The sequence below is a fragment of the Vulpes vulpes genome, chromosome 11 (assembly GCF_048418805.1).
Source record: "Vulpes vulpes isolate BD-2025 chromosome 11, VulVul3, whole genome shotgun sequence".
In the NCBI taxonomy this organism is placed as follows: domain Eukaryota; kingdom Metazoa; phylum Chordata; class Mammalia; order Carnivora; family Canidae; genus Vulpes; species Vulpes vulpes.
In genome coordinates this window covers 86,841,709-86,864,464 of record NC_132790.1, presented here as the reverse complement: position 1 = coordinate 86,864,464, position 22,756 = coordinate 86,841,709, and the positions used below count along the sequence as shown (strand labels likewise).

At 41.6% G+C, this 22,756-nt stretch overlaps 1 protein-coding gene across 1 annotated transcript in view; it reads right to left on the bottom strand.

The window, feature by feature from the left end:
- The window catches only part of CLSTN2 (calsyntenin 2), a 601,316-nt gene that overhangs the window by 375,636 nt on the left and 202,924 nt on the right, over positions 1–22,756 (bottom strand). The window lies entirely within an intron of this gene.

Here is a 22,756-nt window from a genome sequence, read left to right as displayed (position 1 = left end):
TTCTGGATCCCCAGTGTAGATGGCTACTGTTAAAAACTGGCTAAAACCTTTAGTTCTTAAATATTACTATTAATAGATGTTTCAGGGTTAAAACCCATTATCAATCCATGAACTAGCAGATCATGGCTGTGTGCTTGAATTTCTGACCTCCTAATCTGATCCATCATTACATACTGTTACTGCATTTTATGTGCATACGTATCTGTTTAAGTACCAACATATGTGTAAAGATACAACAGACATTTGAATATTCTCTGATCACTTGAAAACTATGTCTATCTTAATGGTCTAAATTGCCAAGCAATTTAAGTTGTTCTTCAATAATTTGACCAGGTGAATGATACATTATCTAATGGAAAATTAACACACTCAAAATTCATACCAAATAAATGTTACTGTTTGAACTGTGACCCTGGAAAAAAAAAGATAGGTAGGAGTCCTAACCTTTAGTACCTTGGAATTTGACCTTATTTGGAGAGATTCTTTAATCTGGGGTAATCAAGTAAAAATGAGGTCATCTGGGCAGGCTTTAATCCAAAATGACGGTGTCTTTACAAAAAGGGGAAATTTGGACAGAGACATACATGCACACATGTGATTGCCTGTGTTCTGTTGCCACCAGCCAAGGAACTACCAAAGCCAGGAGAGATGCCTGGGACAGACCTTTCCCTCATACCTTCAGAGTAAGCATGGTCCACCAACAACTTTATTTCAGGTTTCTGGCCTCTAGAACGGTGAGACAATAAATTTTTGTTATTCTAAGCCACATAGTTAGTAGTACTTTGTTAAGGCAGTCCTAACAAATGAATACAAGAAACTTATGATCAACAGGCACTCATGAAGGGTAGAGAATTTAAATAAAACTTGTGCTGAAAAAAAAAAAAAAAAAAAAAACTTGTGCTGGGGGGAGCCCACATGGCTCAGTGGTTTAGCGCCACCTTCAGCCTAGGGCCTGATCCTGGAGACCTGGATCAAGTCCCACGCCAGGCTCCCTGCATGGAGCCTGCTTCTCCCTCTGTCTGTGTCTCTGCCTTTCTCTCTGTGTTGTCTCTCATGAATAAATAAAATCTTTTTTTTTAAAAAAAAAGAACAACAAAAAAAAAAACTTGTGCTAGGGTTGGTGTAATATTCCTATGTGAATATCCCATATCTGCCAATTCCAGATTTGTTTAGACCCAGCCATCACCTCTCTGGTGGGCTGCAGTGGCCTGACTGGTCTTCCAGTAAGATATCCTATCCCATTCCAATCCATCCTCTCCAAAGGCATTAAATATAATCCTCAAATATTAATCTGATTACTCAACTGTGGTCTCCTTGGTTTGTCCTTTTGCACTCACACAAGTCTGAGTGCAGAGTAGGTGCTTTAGAAATAAAATAATAGGTTAGAGGGAGTCCTAGAATAGTCAGAGACGTCCTGATACCAATTCTCACACCCTGCTTCACAGTTTGAAAGATACTGTCATATATGTAATGATCCCCACAGCAACCTAAGAGGTAGGTGTGATCATTATGAAAATGATGAAGAAACCATTTTTACAAGGTGTGACTTTCCCAAGATGGCCACAGGGTTAAAAATTAATAATTGGGAAGACCAAAAACTCTCATACTTGGTGATATCCAAAAAGTACACACATATGCACACACACATATATTATAATATATAGTCATGCACATTATAATATATAACACACATTATAATATACATATACATATTATAGTACAGAATTTTCAGTAGCCACCGCAAAGCAAGAGCTTATAAAATTGAGAACATCTCTGCTGCAGTGGCTCCTGTCCCCTTCCTGAACCATCATGCTTCAAAAGGTCACTTAAGAGTTGCTCCAGGATTGGTGGTAGCCTCAAGCTGGCCACCATATTGCTCCCACTCATCCATTCCACAGCACAGCAATCATGAACCAACCAAGAGGCAGTTTAGTGGGGCAGGGACACAAGCCTTTTTGTTCTTAGGTCTCGTCTACTGAGATCCATTTCTGAGGATTGGATCATGCCCAGGGCAGAGAACAGCTCTGCCCACTGCAGGTCTGAATGGGACATCAGGTTCCTCCATGCTCACATGCTGGCATTCAAACCAGTGCTTCATTATGGACTCTGGAAGAATTACAGCCACCCTGGGCTGTCCCCACACGCCTTTGCTCTTTTATTAGCCATCAACACAAATGCAATGTAAATAATTTGCAGCTGTTGAGAGAAACAATTAATCTTTTTTCTCCTTTAATTAAACCTACGGGTCTATTCATTAGAAATGTGTAGAGAGGATATGCCACAAGCTCATCCAGTGTTTCAGATTCACTGTAGCACTTGACTCGATGGCAGACAACAAAATCTGGAGTCACAGTTGCTGGGTTTCAAGCCTGGCTTAGTCAATTTGGGCTGGTTCTGTGTGAGTCAGTTGGCCACTCAGAGTGTCAACTCCTTCAACTGTAAAATGGGGAAAATGATATCACTCGCAGGGTTGTTATGTCATTCAGATGCCCTGGGCTGGACACACAGTCCCTGACCTTTCATTACTCAGACTCATCACCCTGCTTTCTGGGCACTGACTGTGTCAGCAGGAAGGTGACTTCTAGACCTTAGGGTTGAGTGGGGTTGGGTTTACTTCCTTCTCTCTATAGGCCTGCCACCCCTTTCCTCCTTTTAATTGAGTACCTATCACATATTAGGCGTTTTACATACATTCGTTAATCCTTACCACAGCCCCATTAGGTAAGATTTTACACCTCATTTTGCAGGTGAGGAACTGAAGCTCAGAGGGGTTTAAATCTTCCTTTTTTGGAAAATACGAGTGTTAATATCCCTACAATTTCTTCATTTTTCTCCCACCTTCTAACTTACTTCAGATCTTTCTTGACTTTCTCTTTGTCAAAATTGATAAACATTTGAATTTTGAAGTGTAAGCAAAATTAAATCTTCCTTGCTTTGTCAGTAGATCAAATCCTCATGGCTGCAAACCAATAACTTAAATTTACATTATTTTGACTGTGAGACTTTTGTTCATGGCTGAGCCAAGTATTATATGCAAGGATTACTTTTCCTTCTTAATGGTGCAACTGTCATTCCACAGGTGGAATTCTTTATATCCAGACCAACTGGACTGTTGATCCATTCACACCATCGAATAACTGAAATATTTGAAACCATCCTCCTTTGTATATTCATTTTCTGAACGTAATAATTATCTTTTTCTTTCTATTGAGTTATGAAACACATGACCTTTTCCACACATCTCAACCATATTATAGCTTTTTAATCATTCCATCTATTACTCATTTCTCATTTGCAAAATGGAGATCATTCATAGCAATATTGTAAAAATTGCATGAGATCATTTAGGCAAATCTAGTACTCCTGACATGAATAGGCATTCAAATATTCTTAAGTTCCCCTAAGCCCATCTCATGCTTCTGAGTGGCTGAAGTACTCTCAGAGGTATTTAGCCCAGCTCCATTCATTCAACCAATATTTACGGGGCACCTAAAATACGCAAAAACAGCTTAAGGTTTGAGGGTAAATAGGTGTGTGGAGGGGGTGGTTCCTGAAAGAAATATTTGACAAAACTTAGCATCCATTCATAATCAAAATGATCAGCAATTAAGACTAAAAGGGAACTTCCACAATCTGATAAAGAACTTTTGTAGAAAGTACTTTAGTAGTGCACTACTCATGTTGTACAGGAAGTTCTAACTCATTCAATAAGGCAAGAAAAAATAATATTGTAAATTAAAAAGTAAAATTGCCTTTATTTGCAAGGAACATGAGCCTCAATGAAGCAAATTCAATAGGATCTACTAAAATGCTACTAGAATAAATGAGTTTAGGAAGACCATGGTACATAAAGTCAATATATAAAAATCAATCATATTTTTATGTACTAGCAGTAAACTATTGGAGATTTAAACAAAAATACTAATATGATAATATCAACAACCATGAAATATTTGGGAATAACTCTCACAAAATACATGTAGTCACTGTATAGCAAAGACTCTAATAAGATATTGCTGAAAGAATTTAAAGAGGATCTAGAGCAGTCTTACTGGAGATATAGACGATGTTTATGATTTGGTAGAGTCAATATAGCTAAATGTAAATTTTTCCCTAATTCATTAATGCAATCCAAATCAAAATAATAGGATCTTTTAAATGGATAATCTAATTCTAAAAGTTATGTGGAAAGGAAAACATCTGATATAGCCAAAACAACTCTGAAACAAAGGACAAATTTAAAAGACTCATACCACTTGATTTTAAGCTTATTATAAAGCTACTCTAATCAAGTATTAAGGTTTTAACATAAGATAGACAAACAGATCAACAGAAAAAAATAAAGAATGCAGAAAAAGATACACATATACATGATCAATTAATTTCTTTTTTTTGATCAATTAATTTCTGATAAACTTTCCAAGAAAATCCAATGGAGGGAAGGATAGTCTTTCATTTATGCTGCAAAAAACTGGATATCCATCTTTTTAAAAAAATATTTCAATTATACTGCACATTACACACAAAAATTATCTTGAAATGGACCATCGTCCTAAATGTAGGAATTAAAAATTATGAAACCTTTAAAACAATCCATAAAAGAAAAGCTCAGTGTCTTTGGGTTAGGCAAAGATTTATTAGGAGGAACAAAAAGAATACTGAATAAAAGATAAACTTGATACATCAAACTTCATAAAACTATAAATTTCTATTCTTTGAAAACACTCTACAGAAAACATGTTTTTAAAAAGCCACAGACTGGGGGCAGCCCCGGTGGCCCAGCGGTTTATGCCGCCATCAGCCCGGGGTGTGATCCTGGAGACTCAGGATCAAGTGCCATGTCAGGCTCCCTACACGGAGCCTGCTTCTCCCTCTGTCTGTGTCTCTGCCTCTCTCTCTGTGTGTGTGTGTCTCTCATGAATAAATAAATAAAATCTTAAAAAAAAATAAAGCCACAGACTGGGAGATAATATTTGTGAGACATATCTCACAAAGGACTTATATCCAGAAATATTTAAAGAACTCATGCAACTCAATAATGGGAAAAATCATCTGTAACAAGGCGGCGGGGGCGGGGGGGGGCAAAAATTTGAACAGACCTGTCACCAGAGGAAATAAGAACATGAAATGATGTTCAACATTAGTAGTTATCAAGGATATGTAAGTTAAAGCCACAATTGGATGTCACCACACCACCACTAGAATGGTTAAAATAAGACCGACAATACCAAATTCTAATGAAGATGTGAAGCAATTGAAACTCTCATACACTGTTGGTATGAATGTAAAATAATACAGTCACTTTGGAAAATAGTTTAGCAATTTCTTATAAAATGACTCAGCAATTCCATTCCTGGGATCTATCCCAAGACAAATGAAAGCATAAATTACCCAAAAAGACTTGTATGTAAATGCTTGTAGAATCTTTATTCAAAATAGTACAAAACTGGAAAATAAAATGGCTATCAACTAGTGAATGTATAAACAAACTGCAGTGTATCTATATAATGGACATCTATTCAACAGTAAAAAGAAATCAGCTACTGATCCATACAACAAAATGGTTGAATATCTAAAGCATTTCTCTGGTGAAGTGAAGTGAAAGAAAGTCAGACACAAAAGACTACAGGGCTCTTTGACGCCATTCATGTGATATTCTAGAAAATGCCAAAGTATAAGGGCAGATTATGGATCAGTAGTTGTCAGGGTCTGGGGGTGGAGTAAGGTATGCTATAAAGGGACACAAGGGAACTTGTGGATGATGGAACTGTTGTGCATCTTGGCTGTGGTGGTGGTTACATTTCTGTGCGCCTTTGGCAAAATTTAGCAATCTGCACATTTCAAAAGATTAAATTTTATTATATATAAATTATACATATCATTTATAATGTGGTAAGAACAAAGTTCCTATTTTCAAGGGTCCCTCAGACTGGAGAGGGATCCATGATAACCGGTATGGCAAGAGATCGATAAGCAAAGAAAAAGCAGATTGCTCCAGAAAAAGAAAGGAGAAGTACTAATCCAGGCATGGTTATATAGAATTACTTCCTGGAGACAGTAGATTTGAAGTTATGAGCAGTAGGAATCAAGCAGGGATAAAGGTTGCAGGGGTTCCAGGCAGAGGAACATGCGTGGGAAAAGACCAATGGTGAAAGCACTTGGTGCACCACAGGGGAAATGTGAATAGTTAGGTTTGGTTGAGAATGAAGTCTGAGGGGCAAGTCCAGCCAAGAGGCAGGACTCACAGATAGTATCTACATCACCCAGGGCTTAATGGCATTGGCATATATGGATTCATCCAGGAGCCACTTCCAAACGCTGGCTTCATGGGACACCAGAGAATCAACTCCTTCCAGAAAAAAGCAATAGGTGTTGATGCTTGTGCCTTGGCTGTTGTTTCTTATGCAATCTGTTCCCTCCCTTGACAACTGTTCTGCCTTTTTGTTCCAACAGACTGAGGCCAGTCAGCTCATGCTTTGTTCTATTTGGATGTAACTTCAGAAGAGCTGACTTTTTATCAGTTCTTCACGAGATAACGTCCCTGTTACATAATTCTTCTCGAGGCTGAAGTTTGTCATATCATGTCCCCTGAGGACTGCTTCTTGCTTCTGTCTTGTGTCTTTCCCACGCTGTTTCAGCATCTGGAGAAATGCCTGTATCTTTGCACTAATACAGAGGAAACACCAGTGTGATATTTCTGCTCCATTTACAGAGAAATTAGGTCTTGCCACCCAATACGTCTTTAACTAGGGTGCAGATGCATTCTTAGGAGCACTCCTTGCCTTCCTCTCTTTGCCTCCACCTTTGAAAAAGTACATTAACACTCAATCCAAGCAGCAGGGCCAAGCAGCTGATGATTTACCCTTTCAATCTTTCAACTCTCATCCTAAAGTTGACCCTCAGAACTTCAATACCTCCCTCTGGGTAAAAGTGAACTGTTAGTTTAAAAAAAAATACTGTACTGATTACAAAATGCTCTAGAAAGGTTAACTTACACCCCAGTAATTAGGTCAGTCTCATGGTCAGGCTGGTCTTTTGCCTGTGATGCCCAGTTTTCCCCTTCTGACCTGATGCCCCAGCAGAGGTGCCTAGTCCCCTGGTGGATATCCAACCCCAGGGGAAATCTATGGGTAGAGTAGGCTGGGCAAGTTGGTTGGATCTTTCAACCTTCACCTAAGAGGCAGGCTCAGAGCTTATCATTTATTTAGTGATGGATACAGTTCTTAAAAGAATTTACTTACTTACTTACTTACTTATTTACTTATTTATTTATTTATTTAGAGACAGTATGAATGGAGGGGAGAGCAGAGGAGAAAGGAGAGGAAAAGGGAGAGAATCCCAAGCAGACTCTGCGCTGAGCGTGGAGCCCAGTGTGGGGCTTGGTCTCATGACACTGAGATCACGACCTGAGCCAAAACCAAGAGTGAGCCACCCAGGTGCCCCTGGTGGTGGATAGTTGAGATAATAGTCTATTAGGAGTTGGGGCTGGCATTCATACAAGGTCACTCAAAGTTTAGGAGGAGCTGAGAAGCCATTAAAATCAGAGAAAGCTAATCTGCCAGGAGACAGAATTTGGGAGCCAATAACCAGAGAGAAGAGAAGCACCCCAAGCAGCTACATTCATACTTATTTTCTAGTCGAGGTCCTGCTCAGCCTTCATGGACTCATCAGCCTGCTGTGTCTGAGGTTGCCAAGTGAAGCTTTTCATCTGTTCTGCCAAGGTACCAATTTTTTTCTATTTATCCTAGTTTGAGCAGGGTATCCGTTCTTGTAGTAAAATGATTCCTAACTACAATAATTGTAATAGCATTGTTTTTTAAAAAAGATTTTATTTATTTTTTTCATGAGGGACACACAGAAAGAGGCAGAAACATAGGAAGAGGGAGAAGCAGACTCCTTGTGGGGAGCCTGATGTGGGACTTGATCCCAGGACTCCAGGATCACGAACGGAGCCAAAGACAGATACTCAACCACTGAGCCACCCAGGTGCCCCTATAATATCATTTTTATTTTTTTTAATTTTTTTAAAGATTTTATTTATTTATTCATGAGAGACCCAGAGAGAGAGAGAGGCAGAGACACAGGCAGAGGGAGAAGCAGGCTCCATGCAGGGAGCCCGATGTGGGACTCGATCCCGGGGCTCCAGGACCACGCCCCCAGCTGAAGGCAGGGACCAAAACTCCTGAGCCACCCAAGGATCCCCTATAATATCATTTTTAAAGGGAATATTTTTATTCCCTTCTCCAGAGTGAAGGTAGGAGAGGAGGTGAGAGGTCAGCCTGTCTATAGGCAAACCTAATCCTGCACTTCCCTGTTTAGGATCCATCAGTAGTAATCCTGCCTTCAACTGCAAGAGCAGACGAAGCCCCCAAAGGCATCAGCTCCCTGATTACCCACACCTTTGCCCTCATTGTGCCATCTCTTCCCCTCCTCTCCTTCCTTCTGACTCCTGCTTGTACATCCTTCCAGCTCTACCTCCTCCAGTTGTCCTTCTCTGCACCCTACATCACCCTGTACCACCTGCTCTCATGCAACAGGCCCACCACATTGCCATTAGCTGTTGCCCTGCCCCTCTTTCCATGGAAGCATGAGCCCTCTTCAGGGAGAAGCAGCATTCTAGTCACGACGATATACACAGGACCTAACACAGTGCCTAGCGCACTGGTAAATGAGGTGAACACACTGCTGCCTTGCTGGCACCTCCAATGCCTGAAGCAATTAGTGGCACTTTGATTCTAGCAAGCAGGTATTCCTACATCACCCAAATAGAAAGAGGGCGTGCCTCCCAAATCATAAGGTGACATTTGCCATCACTTAATTAGAGGCAATGTATCTTTCTCACTAGAGGTACCAATTAGAGAGTTTTAAATACAAATCCTATGTGTGTGACTCATACATGAAAATATTCACAGAAGATTAGGGTTACATTTCACTGTTTTAATTGGATTGAAAAAGCATTTGAGGAAAAGATGACTTAACTGCTTGATAGGTACTTTCAGTGAGGTTGGCATGTTGCTTTCCTTCCCTTCCTACCTCCTTTCTTCTATCCATCTACCCATCCATTTATTCACCATTCCTATTTTTTTCTTCCCTTCCATCTGTCATTTTCTACCCATAAATACTCAATTGTATGGAGTGTGGGTTCTCTCAAAGTCTTTACCCCAGCCTGGGGATGAACCACATGCCATTATCCTGTTGGGTACTGGCATGTGGGCCAGGATTAAGGCTGGAGAGAAATGCACACTGGGGGATTGTGTAATCCTACAAAAGTAAGTTTCAGTTGTCTCCACATAAGCCATCTGGACAGAGCCATCTGCCCAATGCTTGCCCTAAGACAAAGCCTGAGATTGGGTTCAAGGAGTACTGGGCTTCTTGTCATAGTTCCATGTAACCAACAGGGTATGTTACGCAAGTCTTTCAATCTTCCCAAACCTCTGCTCCCTCTCCTTGATAAAATGGAGGTAATACCAATGCAGGGTTACTGGAAGGAAGATAAAGTGAGACTCTGGGTCAGAGCTGACTCAGTGACTAGCATGTTGTATGTCCACAGCAAAGAACTCTTGATTCTAAAGATCAATACCACAGGCTGGGGTCAAGACCCACATGGGACCCAGTGTGCCCCAGGTAGACAATGCTCAAGTTACCCTGTAAACCTGTTGGTGGGCTGCAGACCTAAAAGAACTCCCAGGGGTGGGAAAATTGGTTAAGTCTTTGAAGAAGATTGGGAGCCATTCAAGAAGATCATTTGGAATAGGAAGAAGTAGGGTGGGGATTCTGATAGTTTAATGCTCCCACTCAGTTGCTGGAGCCAACTCATTTTTCCACACAAATGTCTTACCTACTGAACAAAATGACTTACATCTATAATTCTCCAACATTGTTATTCCTTCAATATCTCATACTTCACTGCCTTTTAAACATCTTTAACCCCTAAATCCAGCCCTTAACTTACTTTGGAGTTGATGCTACTAAATGCAATTGTCTAAAACTCTTTCTGTAATCACTACTGCTCATTGTAGCTAATCAGGAACTGCTACTCCCCAGGGACTAGTATGTGCCAGGCTCTACAGCTGTGATCTCATTAAGTCCTTACAACCTTCCCCGTGAGAGGACAGCACGGGCTCCATTTCATGGATGAGGCTATGGAGGTTTAGGGTGCTTAAATGAATCAAGGTCATGGTCCCTCATGGAGGAACTGAGAGTCTCACTCCAACTGGATATTCTTTCCTGTGACCAGAGATCAATATAACAACACATGTTTGTTTCCATCTCCTGTGGATCCAGCCTTGGACCAAGTGCTCTAGGGAGTGCAAAGAGACAAAACAGCCATGACTGAAATCAATAGGAGAACAGTCAGGGTTCTCCAGAGAAACAGAACCAATAGGAGATAGAGATATACATATACATGCACACATATATACATGTGTGTATGCATACATGTGTGTATGCATAAATAAGGGGATTGGCTCACATGATGATAGGGGCTGGGAAATCTGAAATCTATAGGGCAGGATTACAGGTTGCAAGCTTAGGCAGGAGTTGATACTGCAGTCTTGAGCAGAATTTCTTCTTTTCTGGGAAAACTCATCTTTTGCTCTTAAAGCCTTTCAACTGATTGTATGAGGACCACCCACATTATTGAGGGCAATCTCCTTTACTTAAAACCAATTGATTATAGATGTTAGCCACATCTCCAAAATACCTTCACAGGAACGCCCAAATTAGTGTTTCATTGAATAACTAGGTACTATAATCTAGCCAAATAGACAAATAAAAATAGCCATCATGCTCATTGAAGAATCTTAAAATGTTATATTCAAAAATGGGTGAAAGGATTTGATGTGACAAGGCAAATTCCTTTTAATCTCAGATAGAAACACCATATTTTTGTTTCTCTACTGGCAAACTAATAAATAAAACCTTTGTGGCTTAAGATATCAACTTTGTTCCAGAGGATAGGAAATGTGTGATACATTTTTATTGCAAATTCCATTTCATGCCTTAGATCCCAAGATGTTCAGAACAACGAATGGCAATTATCTGGTTTATAGTATATTCACTGCAAAATGCTCATCTGCTTCTTACTGCTTCAGAAAGAAAGCACTGGCAGGCCAATTTCACTTCTTATTTATGTGGACTATCTGGCTCCTTTCTAGGAAGTTGTAGAATATCAGAGGTAGAAGAGAGGCACAAAAAAAACCTCTCTTCCACCACCACCAAATACATAATCCTAATAAAGCTATAAGCCAAATACCCTAGGTCACCCTCATGATCAGCCCGAGTATCAGGGTTTTCAGACAAAGTGGTTCCATTTGCAATTAAATGTCTACAGTATCATCAGCTCAGGCACCACTGATCCAGGGAAGCATTCTCTGAGCCTTCCCTTTTCCTCCACCCCTGAAGATATACCCAGACTGAATTAGGCCTCTCCTTATGCCCCCAAACCCATCTCCCTATCTTAGCACAGTGAGGACCATACTGGGCTGTAAATATCCTTTGTGTTTTTCCTCTAGCAGATGGTTGTGAAAGATGCTGACTGTCCATGTCTCTAACCTAACCCTCTCTAACCCTAACACAGCAGTTCTTGAAGTATGTATGGCCCAGGAATTCTTAGAGGTGCCTGAGACCCTTGAGGGTTCACAAAGACAAAACTATGTTCATAAAAGTACTGAGATACTATTGGCTTCCTTTGTTCTCATTCTCTCTGGAGGAGTTTTCCAGAGGCTATAGAACATGAGACCACAACATATTGAATGCAGAAGCAGACAAGAGAATTCAGCTGTCTTCTATTAAGCCAAACATTTGCAAAAATGTAAAAAAAAAAAAAAAAGGCACTTTCTTCACTATTTTTTGGCTTTCGATAATTTGGTTATTTTTTTAATTTGGTTATTTTTAATAAAATATTTTTGTCAATGAGATATGGGTTTATTATTATTATTTTAAGTGAATTAATAAATGTATATGTTAAATTTTATCAGCTTTAATTAGTAATGCAATAAACAATTGGTATAATCCACATAAACATAAATTCTTTAGAGTTTTCAGTAATATGAGTGTTAAAGTGTTCTTTAAAAAAGTTTGCTCTATGATCTGGCAAAGAAGGATTTACAACACAGTACTTACTCCTTCCTTATGTAGGAAGAAAGAGAACAGATGTGAATGGACAAGACAGAGGACAGAGAGAACAAGGAGACAGAGGGGAGGGAGGGAGATAAAAGGTATCTAAAGTTGTCAAGGGGAGACTCACATAATCAATTCTCAGGTTCAACTCAGTTGGAAGCAAGTTGGTCAATGCAGTGACAAGATCAGCCCTTTCTCTGGATGTGAAAGAAAAGCAACTGGTTGACTGAACAGCTTGCACACTGATTGTTGCTATACCAGGCGGGTAATAGAGCTTCTGATTCTTTTGGAAAAAGGAAGAGGAGCATCTTCTCTTGCTGTATGAACTTGAGCACATGCTGTCAAGAGAATAATTGTCTGAAATCATAGTTTTTATATCTCTTGCAACCTGGTTGGAGAAACTGCCATAAAAAAAGAAACAAACTTCATAAATCATTCCTGCAAAAGGCATCAAAGGTTAAAAGCATCGTGATGAATTTCTGAAATAAATCTGTACTCTGAATTTTCAGAGTGTTTGGGAGGCAACCAGTGTGTCTCAAAAGAGAAATCATGATCTTGGTGATTTTAAAGGGTAACTCCACTGTTAAAGGTGTCAATTTCTCCTAGCTGTAAATAGAACAGGTATGTGCCAGCTAGAAAAGTCTCTCAATGCTTAAGGCATTTTTCCCAAAAGAGATATGTGAGATCCCTAACTGTACCAGTACTAAGTGTGGGGCATGGCACATGGTGGGTACTCAACAAGTTTGTGTTAAAAGATCAATGAATGAATATGCTCTTACTGCTTTTTTCAACCCATGTATAATGTTTCTTCCCCAAATATGAATTCTCTTAACCAAGATTTCTGGTTTGGACATATTTACTTCTGAATAATTTTTGATCCATCAAGAGAATGTTGGTTTCCACATATACCAACACTACTTCTGGAGATAACTGAACAAGAAAGAAACAAGGAAAAGAAAAACAAACAATAGATGGATAGGAAAGGAAATCAGTAGAAGGTGAACAATGGCCTGGAACAGTACTGCATATAGTAAGAAGAATTACATGGAATCCCACAGAACTGAGTAGGTCACAGGAGGAAAAGTAACTCCTATCTCATGAAATCAGATTGTCACAGGACATTTGGACGGGAAACAAGACATGCATATTATCTTCAACAAAGCACACAAATGTACTAGCAATTAACTGATTTAGGGTTGGGAGAGTCTAAAAGATTCTTATGAACACAGAGTGATAACTGGAATTAATTATGCAGAGCTCATTATATTGAATTTAAGATGAGTATCATGTCATTGATAGTGCATTATTTGGTGTGCTGTATATTAGCGAAAATTGAGGTATTTATAAAAACAGTTACATGTTAATTCTCAACATCATTTTATCATATATATATATTTTTAATGAGGATTGAATTTCTCAACAGATACCCTTCCCATTAGACATTTTTACAGGAGCTCACTCTACTCTACAAAGGGCATGAGTCTGCTTTCCAGCTGGCATCTAGTAGGGTTAATAGAGTCCTGGTCTCTTCTGATATTAACAGGACATTTTGGTCCAGGTCCTCAAAATAAAACAAAAACAAAAACAAAACAAAACAAAAAAATAAGATGGGATTAAACATGCAAGGATTTTACAAGGGAAAAAGAAGGAAAGGGCTAGAAGAGGCTGGAAGTGATTTTAGGCCTTGATGCAAGTGTAAGCCTAGTTCAGGAGAGAAGAGAATATTGAGTGAAGTGCATCCTGGAGTCTAAGTGGAACTCTATAAAGCTAAAACCCTGGGGTCATCCTCTAGCCAAAGCCAGCAGACAGGGGAATCCCATGTCTCCCAGGAGTGGGTTTGCCTTAGGGTCCCCCAGCATCTCCACACTCAGTCATTGGCTGGAAATGGTCCATGGAAGGCATAGCCTCAAAGCCAAGATGTCTCAACACCTAGCCTCTGAAGCCCTCACAACCCGCCCTAAGGTTGGAGGTCTAGAAGACACTTTCTCATGACTGTAGGGCACTCAAGGTACCTGGTCATGCTCTCAGTCCCCTCTGAGTTATCTTAAAGGAAATTCTCTCATCTATTCATTTATTCATTCAATAACTCTATCCATTCAACAAATACTTATTGAGAACCTATTATGTACAAAACTCTATTCTAGGCATAAACAATGAAATTAAGAAGTATATTCCTGCAAATATCTGGGTTTGGTTGACATAGGTAAAATGTAATTAAAACGTTTGGAACAAGTGAACAGAACCTATCCTCCTCTCATATCCATGACAGTCATGAGTAATCAATCCCACTGAGTCTGGGTATGACCCTAGGCTCCTACCCAACACAATGCTTCTAGCAACCCCCATCAGGCAATAAGAAGTAGCATTTAGGATGAAATCTATCAGCCACTCCTCTCCTAGGAGAGGAGAAGTGGTGGACAATGGAGCTATGGAATGTAAAGAAGACTATATATCCAGCCTAGGTAGCTATGCTGAGAATGTAGGGCAAGACGAAGATAAATAAGATTGTCCCCCAGAAAGTTGGTAATAAATCTGTTTTAAGAAAAGAGAGAGAAAAAGGACAAAAAATCAGCTTCTTACTCTTATATTTTGGGCCTAACAATCTTGGAAATGGTTTCTGAGACAGATCATAATCATAATGCAGTGAACCTTCATGCCTCTGTCCTGGAATTCTGGAATCCCTTGACTTGCTGGTTATTCCATGACTGTGGGAATCACTGATCGTGGGGACTCAGCAAATGTGTAATGTCTTGGAAGGAAGGTATGATTGCATTGCAGCGATTTGGCTATTATCCTCTAGGGCTTTCTAATGCACCAAGCAAACAGAATTCCTACACAGACTCAGGTTGCCCTAGACCCAGCCCCTGGCTTCCTAGAAAACAAGGACATTAAGCTTTTGAATCTAAGTTGCATGCTCTTTTCTTAAAAATGAATCCCTAACCAGGTATAATTTATCATTCCCACTAAAATGTTCAGGAAACCCTCACCTCTGGCTGCCACTTGGGAATAGGAGGCAACTTTTGATTTCCTTCCCAGGTCTGCTCCTCACCTCAGGGCACCATATCAGAAAAGGGTACCATTTTTACTGTTGAAACAAAACCCCCAGGAGGCACCTTGATTCCTGCCTTTCTCTAACCAACAGTCCTTCCATGTCCATACATAAGCCGTATAGAAGTTGCCATTTCTATACCAACATAATAGAATGTGGAATTTCTCTTCTCCCACCTGCCAACCTCTCATCCCCAGCCAATACCATCTCTTGCTTAAAACTCTGCAAGAACCCTTTAATTTGCCTCCATGTTTTCACTCTTATCCCCTACAATCCCTTTTCTACAGAGCTTCTAGAGTGATGGTTTCAAAAAGAAAATCTGATCAAAACAGGCCATGGCCATTTCTTCTTAGAGCCTGTCAAGGTTGTCTCCACACTTAGGATAACATTCAAACTTGTTCCCAGAGTCTGTAAGCTCATTCCTGACTCATCCCCCACCACTTTTCCTCATCCACTCTTGCCCTACCCACAGTGGTTTCATTTTCAGTCTTCAGATTTACCAAGTTCAGTCCTAGCTTAGGGTATCTGCACTAAGCTGTTCCCTCTGCCTGGATGCTTTTCCTGCATGACTAGCCCCTCCTCACCATTCAGCTCTCAGCTCAGACCTCAGAGAACCCCTTCCACAAGAATTCATCTGAAGTATCTTCTCACTGCCCAACTCGTCCTATCACACCTTGATTATTTCTAATACAATTACCACACCTGAAATTGCCTTCTGTAAGTCTTGACTTTTTCATTGTCCTTGTTCCCTCTGGAATAGAAACCCTGAGAGCAGTGGCCTTATCTGTTTTGTCCATCACTGTTTCTCCAGAGCTTAGACAGTGTCTGGCCCATGGGAAGCACCAATAAATACATGCTGGGTCGCTAAATGAACTAGCAGCCATCATACTGTCAGTGAGATCAGAAAAGTGTCTGACACCAGCCTCCTCTTCTTATACTGCCCTTTCCTAGCTCAGCTTGGCTCCCTCTGGGAAGCCCTACACCCACCATGATGTTTCTCTCATCTCCCATGCTGCCATCCTGCCCTCTCTTGCACACTCACTATTATTCCCAAGGTACCTGTGATGGATCATGCTTAAACCCTCTCTGTTTCAAGGCTCTTATTTTTGTGCAGAGAACTTTAAAGGTCTTTTAACTTCCAAAGAATGAGGCTCTCCGAGAAGGAATTCAGGGTTGAGGTAATGATTTTGAGAATGGCCTACTTGATTCACTTATGCCTTAATTTCCTTTTTATTCTCATCGCCACCCCCCCAACCCCACAAGGTGCACCCAGTGCTCAGAGCTCTTTTCATAGTACCCATGGTCTGAGCCTATGGAGACCAATTAGCAGAGCTTATCCGAATACTGTAGAGGGAAGTCCTGCTCTTTGCCCTGCTGAGCAGAATGCTGAGGCTCCAAGCAGAGCTCTTGCCAAATTCCTACCACAGGTAGGTGACTCTAGCCCTGAGAGCATTCCCATGCTTTTGTGTAGGATTATTTGTTTTATCAACTGCCTGGCAGGCCCTTGTATTCCCTGTGCCAATGAGTGCACCTGCTCCTCTACCCCCCTGTCTTCATACAACAGCTTCTGCCTACACAGTCTGAGCAACAGGGCTCAGAAATAAAGCTGAGAGGAGCCATGCAGGGGACAAGGTGCCAGGACCCTTTCGCTCCACAGCAGAAGCTGGAACCTCATCTCCTCCTCTATGGGAGTTTAACAAGCTCCCCACCGTGCCTGGGCATGCAATTCCAAAATCCTCATAAAGCAAGCTCTCTGAGGCACCACATAAACCAGGCAGGCACCCAAGCTCCACAGCCAGTGTGGCTCCAGTCGCAGGTAAATCAGGCCTCCTTTGGGATCACTTGAGCTGAAGTTAGCACATGTGGAGACAAACCTTGGCTTTAGGGCCTGTCTCTGGGGCTTATGCATAATAGACTCTCTGTAAGTATCTCTTGGATTCACGAAGCATTTATGTCTTGGATATGTAAATTATCTGCAACTCCACTGAGCATGGAGTAGGAGAAAATGGGATTTCCTTAAGTACAAGGGAAGGGAACTAGCTGTGAAGCAGATCTTTATGATAAGGGGGCTGCTCACTCCTGGGGGGTTGAGGGAGGCACTACCTTTATCTCACTGAAAATAATGTGCAAAATGGCGTCCACCCACAAATAAGACCAAACTAATGGAATGTGAACCCCTATTCCCATGTACACAATGTAGTCCACAAGTAACAATTTCATTTAATAAATATTTATTTAATAAGCAACTATGGTATGGGGGAGGGACTATGCTAGGTATTGGAGGTACAGCACTATGTAGTTAGATTAGTAATTATTTTTTTAAAGACTTTATTTTTTTTATTTGAGGGAGAGAGAGCATGAGGGGGGGCAGAGAGGAACAGAAGGAGAGGGAGAAGCAGACTCCCTGCTGAGCAGGGAGCCCGTCACAGGGCTTGAGATCATGAGCTGAACTGAAGGCAGGTGCTTAACCAAAGGCAGATTCTTAACCAACTGAGCCACCTAGGCACCCCGTTAGACTAGTAATCAGATTGTGATAAGTGCTAAAAAAAAAAAAAAAAAGTACAAAATCCTATGAGGATATGTGTCACAGGGAAGTGACCTATTTGAGGTTGCTGGAGGGACCACCATTCAAAAGTGACAGATAGGTAAGCTGAGACCTGAAAGCTGAGAGGGATGGAAGAATGTTCCAGAAGAGAGATCTGCAATGGAAGAGACTCTGAGAGAGGCTTGAGTGTGGTCTACTAGAGAAACAACTATAGAACTAGCAGCTAAGGGGCAGCTAAGGGGCAGGCCAGGTGGCTCAGCGGGTTAGCGCCATCTTCAGTCTCCAGGGCCTGATCCTGGAGACCCGGAATAGAGTCCCACGTCGGGCTCCCTGCATGGAGTCTGTTTCTCCCTCTGCCTGTGTCTCTGCCTCTCTGTCTCTCTCTCTCTGTCTTTCATAAATAAATAAAATCTTAAAAAAGAAAGAAAGAAAGAAAGAACTAGCAGCTAAATGTTGCCCAGGCACTTACTAAACACCTGCTGTATTTCCAGGCCCATGACAACCACCGAAAGAGGCAGAGGGGCAGGCACAGGCCTTGCATTTATCGCAATGTAATGTCAGTGACATCACCACAAGGAAGGAGGCCCTTTCTAAGAAGGTGCAGGAGATGCCAGGCAAAGCTCGGTCAGTAATGCATGTTTGAGCTTACTGTTCCCATTCTTTCACTGTTGTCATTAAAGTTTTCTTTAATGGGGTTGAATCCCTCTACATTGTGCTGGAACTACACCATATTTGCAAGTTGGATTTCCTGGGAATCAGACCCTAAGACTGAGTTTAGTGGTTAGGACATTTCTTTAGGAGTGCCCTTGCTATCAACAGCTATAGAGGAGAAGAGGAAGCAGGAAGGACAGTGGGAGAAGGGAAGCCATGATGCAGGCTCAGTAAACTCCAGAGATGCTCTAGAGTTTGAATGGCTCTTTCTAGGTTATTCTGGGCTGTTTTGAGATGGATGGATCATTATATTCTTGCATTCATCGGTCCCTGGATGGGGGCCACCCTTAGGAGCGGTTTAACTTTGGGTAATGTGCCTCCCTGTAGCTGAAGTAATGCCAGAGGGGCTGACAGCTGAAAGCTGTTTCTTCTAAAACTTCTCCCAGTAGCCTTCAAAGAGTGTGGGTACTTTACTGAAAGGGAGTCTAGATCGCCCACTGCAGGGCTCACTACACAGCCACTTTCCAAGTTCCACTTTGAAAACTTAGGATGACCCAAGATGTAGATATCATCTCCATTTTACAGATGAGAAACTGAGGCACGGAGAGTATCATATGACCAAAGTTGCACAGCTGGATTTGAGCTCAGTTCTGGTTTCACAGCTTATACTTATGTCTATGCAATGTTCATTCCTTCCAAACAAGTGAGGAGGTGCTTGACTGTGTTCCCTCACCTACCACGGCACGAGCACAAAATAGACCATGAGTCACTGAAATAACCAGGAGATCAAAAGGTGGAAGTAGTATGCTCAGGTCAGTCTGGGTGTGAATGCAGCGTGCCACCATATGTATTCACCTGTACCCTTTGTAACTGGAACAGTGCCCCACCCTAGGCTACTTTTAGGACCCTAGGAGATGGCACCAAGGCTAGGACTCACGAATAAGGCTGTCTAATTTAACAATTAAAATTTAAAATGCCGACTTAAATTCGATTTTCAGAAAGACAATAAAGGATTGTTTTAGTTATAAGTATGTCCATGCGATATTTAGGACATGCTCCTACTAAAAAGTCATTTGCTATTTATTTGACATCCCTATTAACTGTGTGCCTGGTATTTTGTCTGACAATCCTACTCATGGTGAAGTGGAATCCCTATTCTCAAGACGATTTCAGTGACATCAAAGTTTCCGCAGACCATTCTTTCTCAGTCTGAAATTCATTTTTCTGCACCTAAAGTGTTTCATTGCACTGTTAAAGCTCATGCTTATTGTGTCAGCACTGCTGGGAGAGTGGACCCATGAACTATACTTATTCACCCTCAGAATGTTACTGAGAGTAGGTTTGGAGAATATGTACAAGAGAACACAGATGGAGAGGAGGGATGGCCAAAAGTGGACATTACTAAGGGGGTGGAGAGGATGAGAAGACAAGGTTGATAGTGTATGGAGTAGCCTTGTGAGCTTCTCCATTGATTTTGGTTAGACTCTGAGAGGAGAAGATTTCAGTCTTTTAGGATTGTTCAACAGGTGCCTCTCTCTGGCTTGGAGGGTAATACTCCAGCTGCTCCATTCCCCTCCAACCCCTAAATAAGCCCCTGTCCACCAGTAACCAGCTGTACCCATGACCTGCTTATGGGCCACCAAGTGGTGTAGTTCCACTGCATCTGGAACAGACCTAGGTATGAACAAACCTCCAGCTGTTCACTCAGAGTCTCCTCATCCTGTCATTGGCCTAGAACTTGAAGTGTCCTAGCTGCTCTGTAATGAGGAAATGGTATGGAGATAATAAAAAATGTCACCACAAGTGACCTGAACTTCTTTGTCTCCCAACTTTCCAGAAGAGCCATTCCTTTTTATTACCCAGAGATTCATAAAAATGCATAAGTGAATGCAACAGCTTAAATAGTTTTCTTTTAGGAGTTTGGCACTAACTACATTAAACAAATTCCCTCAGTCCTTGGACAAGAAGCCATTAGATATGGACTATTACTTGTATTATCATTACATTCGTGGGTCATTATGAAAAATAAAAGTTCTAATCAGCATGAACATTTATAAAGTGCCATGATGGGAAATATGCCAGGCTGGGCTGTCTCAAATATCCAAACGAAACACAGTGAGTAATGACTTTGAACAAAAAAAAAAAAGGTTGAATACAAAGAATCACTTGAACAAATCCCACTCAAAGTCATTAGCAATTAAAGGCTTTAGGAAAAAAAGCAGTCCACCCCCATCTCACCAGCTAAGTGAGCTCTCTGAGCTCTCCTTGGTGCCCTGTGACAAGAACAGCTGTCTTTACCTTCCTCACCACCTGGAAGGGAAGGACTTTCTGTGGTCCTCTCAAGGTTCTAGGCAGCCCTTGGGTCCCTCAGAGATAGCCCAGGACTGTAGTGGGTGGTAAGGAGCAGCTGTACAAGCAGTGTGGCAGACCCTGGACTCCTGCTTTAAGCCCATCCTTTCCCACGCATCTGTTCGCTTTAACTAACGTGATCCTCTTTATGAGTTCCAAATGTTTCTGGAATAGCCTTCATTTGTTTCCCTGACACTAGGTGATTTTAAAGTGACCAAGCTACCTACTTATTATGGCCCTGTCACAGCTATGGAGAGTGTGGGTCAATTGCATCGCTAGACTTTGTAGCTGGCACCAAGGCTGGGTCCTTGGCCACAGGCTGGATCAGGTGGGTCAGTTACCCCAGGGTAACCAGAAACAGATTGAACCAGTGGGCAAAGGGCAAAGTGTGCAAGCAGTTGGGTGAAACATCCAGCAAAGAAGCTGAACCATTCTGGGAACCAGAACTCCCTCAAGGGTGAGCCTATGTTTGGGGGTACAGGCAAGGAGCATGGTGCCCATAAGATAGGTCATCTTTGAAGACTTGGCCTCAGGATGCCTCCATCCTCCTATGGGATTCTCTCCTTGACTTCCTAGGGTGAGTCACTGCCCAGGGGACCACTGGGTCCTGTACAGACTCCTATCTGAGTACATGGAAGTAGTCTTTTTGCACTACTTATTTCCATCTACTAGACTGCGGCCTCTGCTAGGGAAGAGTCATATCCAAATAAGCTCACCTATTCATCCATCCATCCATTTACTCATTCAATCATTAATTCACTCAACAGGTTGAGAGTCAGCAAGTTACTTTCTTAGTGACAGGTACGTACTTTGTCTCTGTGTATCAAGCACCTGCAATAGAGCCTGGCACCCAGCAAGTACTAGATAATGTTGATGAATAAATGCACAGGTGACTGAGGACGTGTTCTGCAAACAGGGCTGTGTTCCAGGCTGTGTTATTCCTGGAGGGCTGGAAGGAGGTGGTGCGGGAGGAAGGAGAGGATGATGTCATTGTCATTAGTCTCCGGTTCTAAACTGACTTAAATATTCCAACTGCCCAGCAAGGTCTCCCTCACTGTTCCATGCTAGCACATGAAAACTCTATTCCCAGTGCTGTTACTCTTTTGGATTAAGATATTTTCTTCTCTGGTGTTGCTAGTAATGTTTACTAGATAACTTTTGCTACTTTGTAGATGCAACACAATTTTTTTCTAGTTTTCTTTTCCCCAGACTGAACTTCCTCTGAATTACCTCAAGGAGCTTTAGAGGAAGAGAAATACTCTGTGTTGGTCTGGGCGGCACTGCATCCTCCGTGAAACCCCTTCATTTCCCTTCCCCAGCGCTGCTCACTCTCCAGCCTCCTCTGAACTACCTCCTGCTTTTCAGAGACAGCTTAACAACTCTTTGCTGGGCTTTTGCTATAATATCCTTTTCCTAATAAAAACAACCTGCATTGCATCCTGCATTTTAACTACAGTTAAATTCCTCTTTCCTTATCGTGTGTTCAACTTCAGGGCATCCCAGCTATTGTAAGCTGTTATATGCTTAGCTGAATTTATTAAATTCCACTTGTCTCCAGTTTTGTTTATTTTCATTTCTGCAATGGATTCTGTGTCTCTTCGTATGTATTTTTCAATAGACTTTCAAAATCAGCTGTGGGGGTAGAGAATTATACCTCACCAGGTATAATGACAAACCAGTTCGGGAGCTCCTGGGGAAAGGTCTTTCCAAGTCTGCACTGTGGAGCCAAACCACATGTCCAGGTCTCTCCAACCAACTCCCAGAAACAAAAGAGGCTTCTTCTGGAAAAAGGGTCTTTGAAATGGTGGGCCATCGTGGAGGCTGGGCAATCTCACTCACGGGCAGCAATTTTCACCATGCAGAATGTTTTATAACACCATCTGCCCCACATGGGTGGGTTGTGTCAGAAAGATCATCCTGCCAGCTCCAGGAATGATATTCTTTGAACCCAAGAAATCTTCCTGTGCTTGGAAGAAGCACTGGAATCTTGCCCGGAGCTTGTTAAACTGCAGAGGGTTGATCAGAACATGCAGACAAAGCTG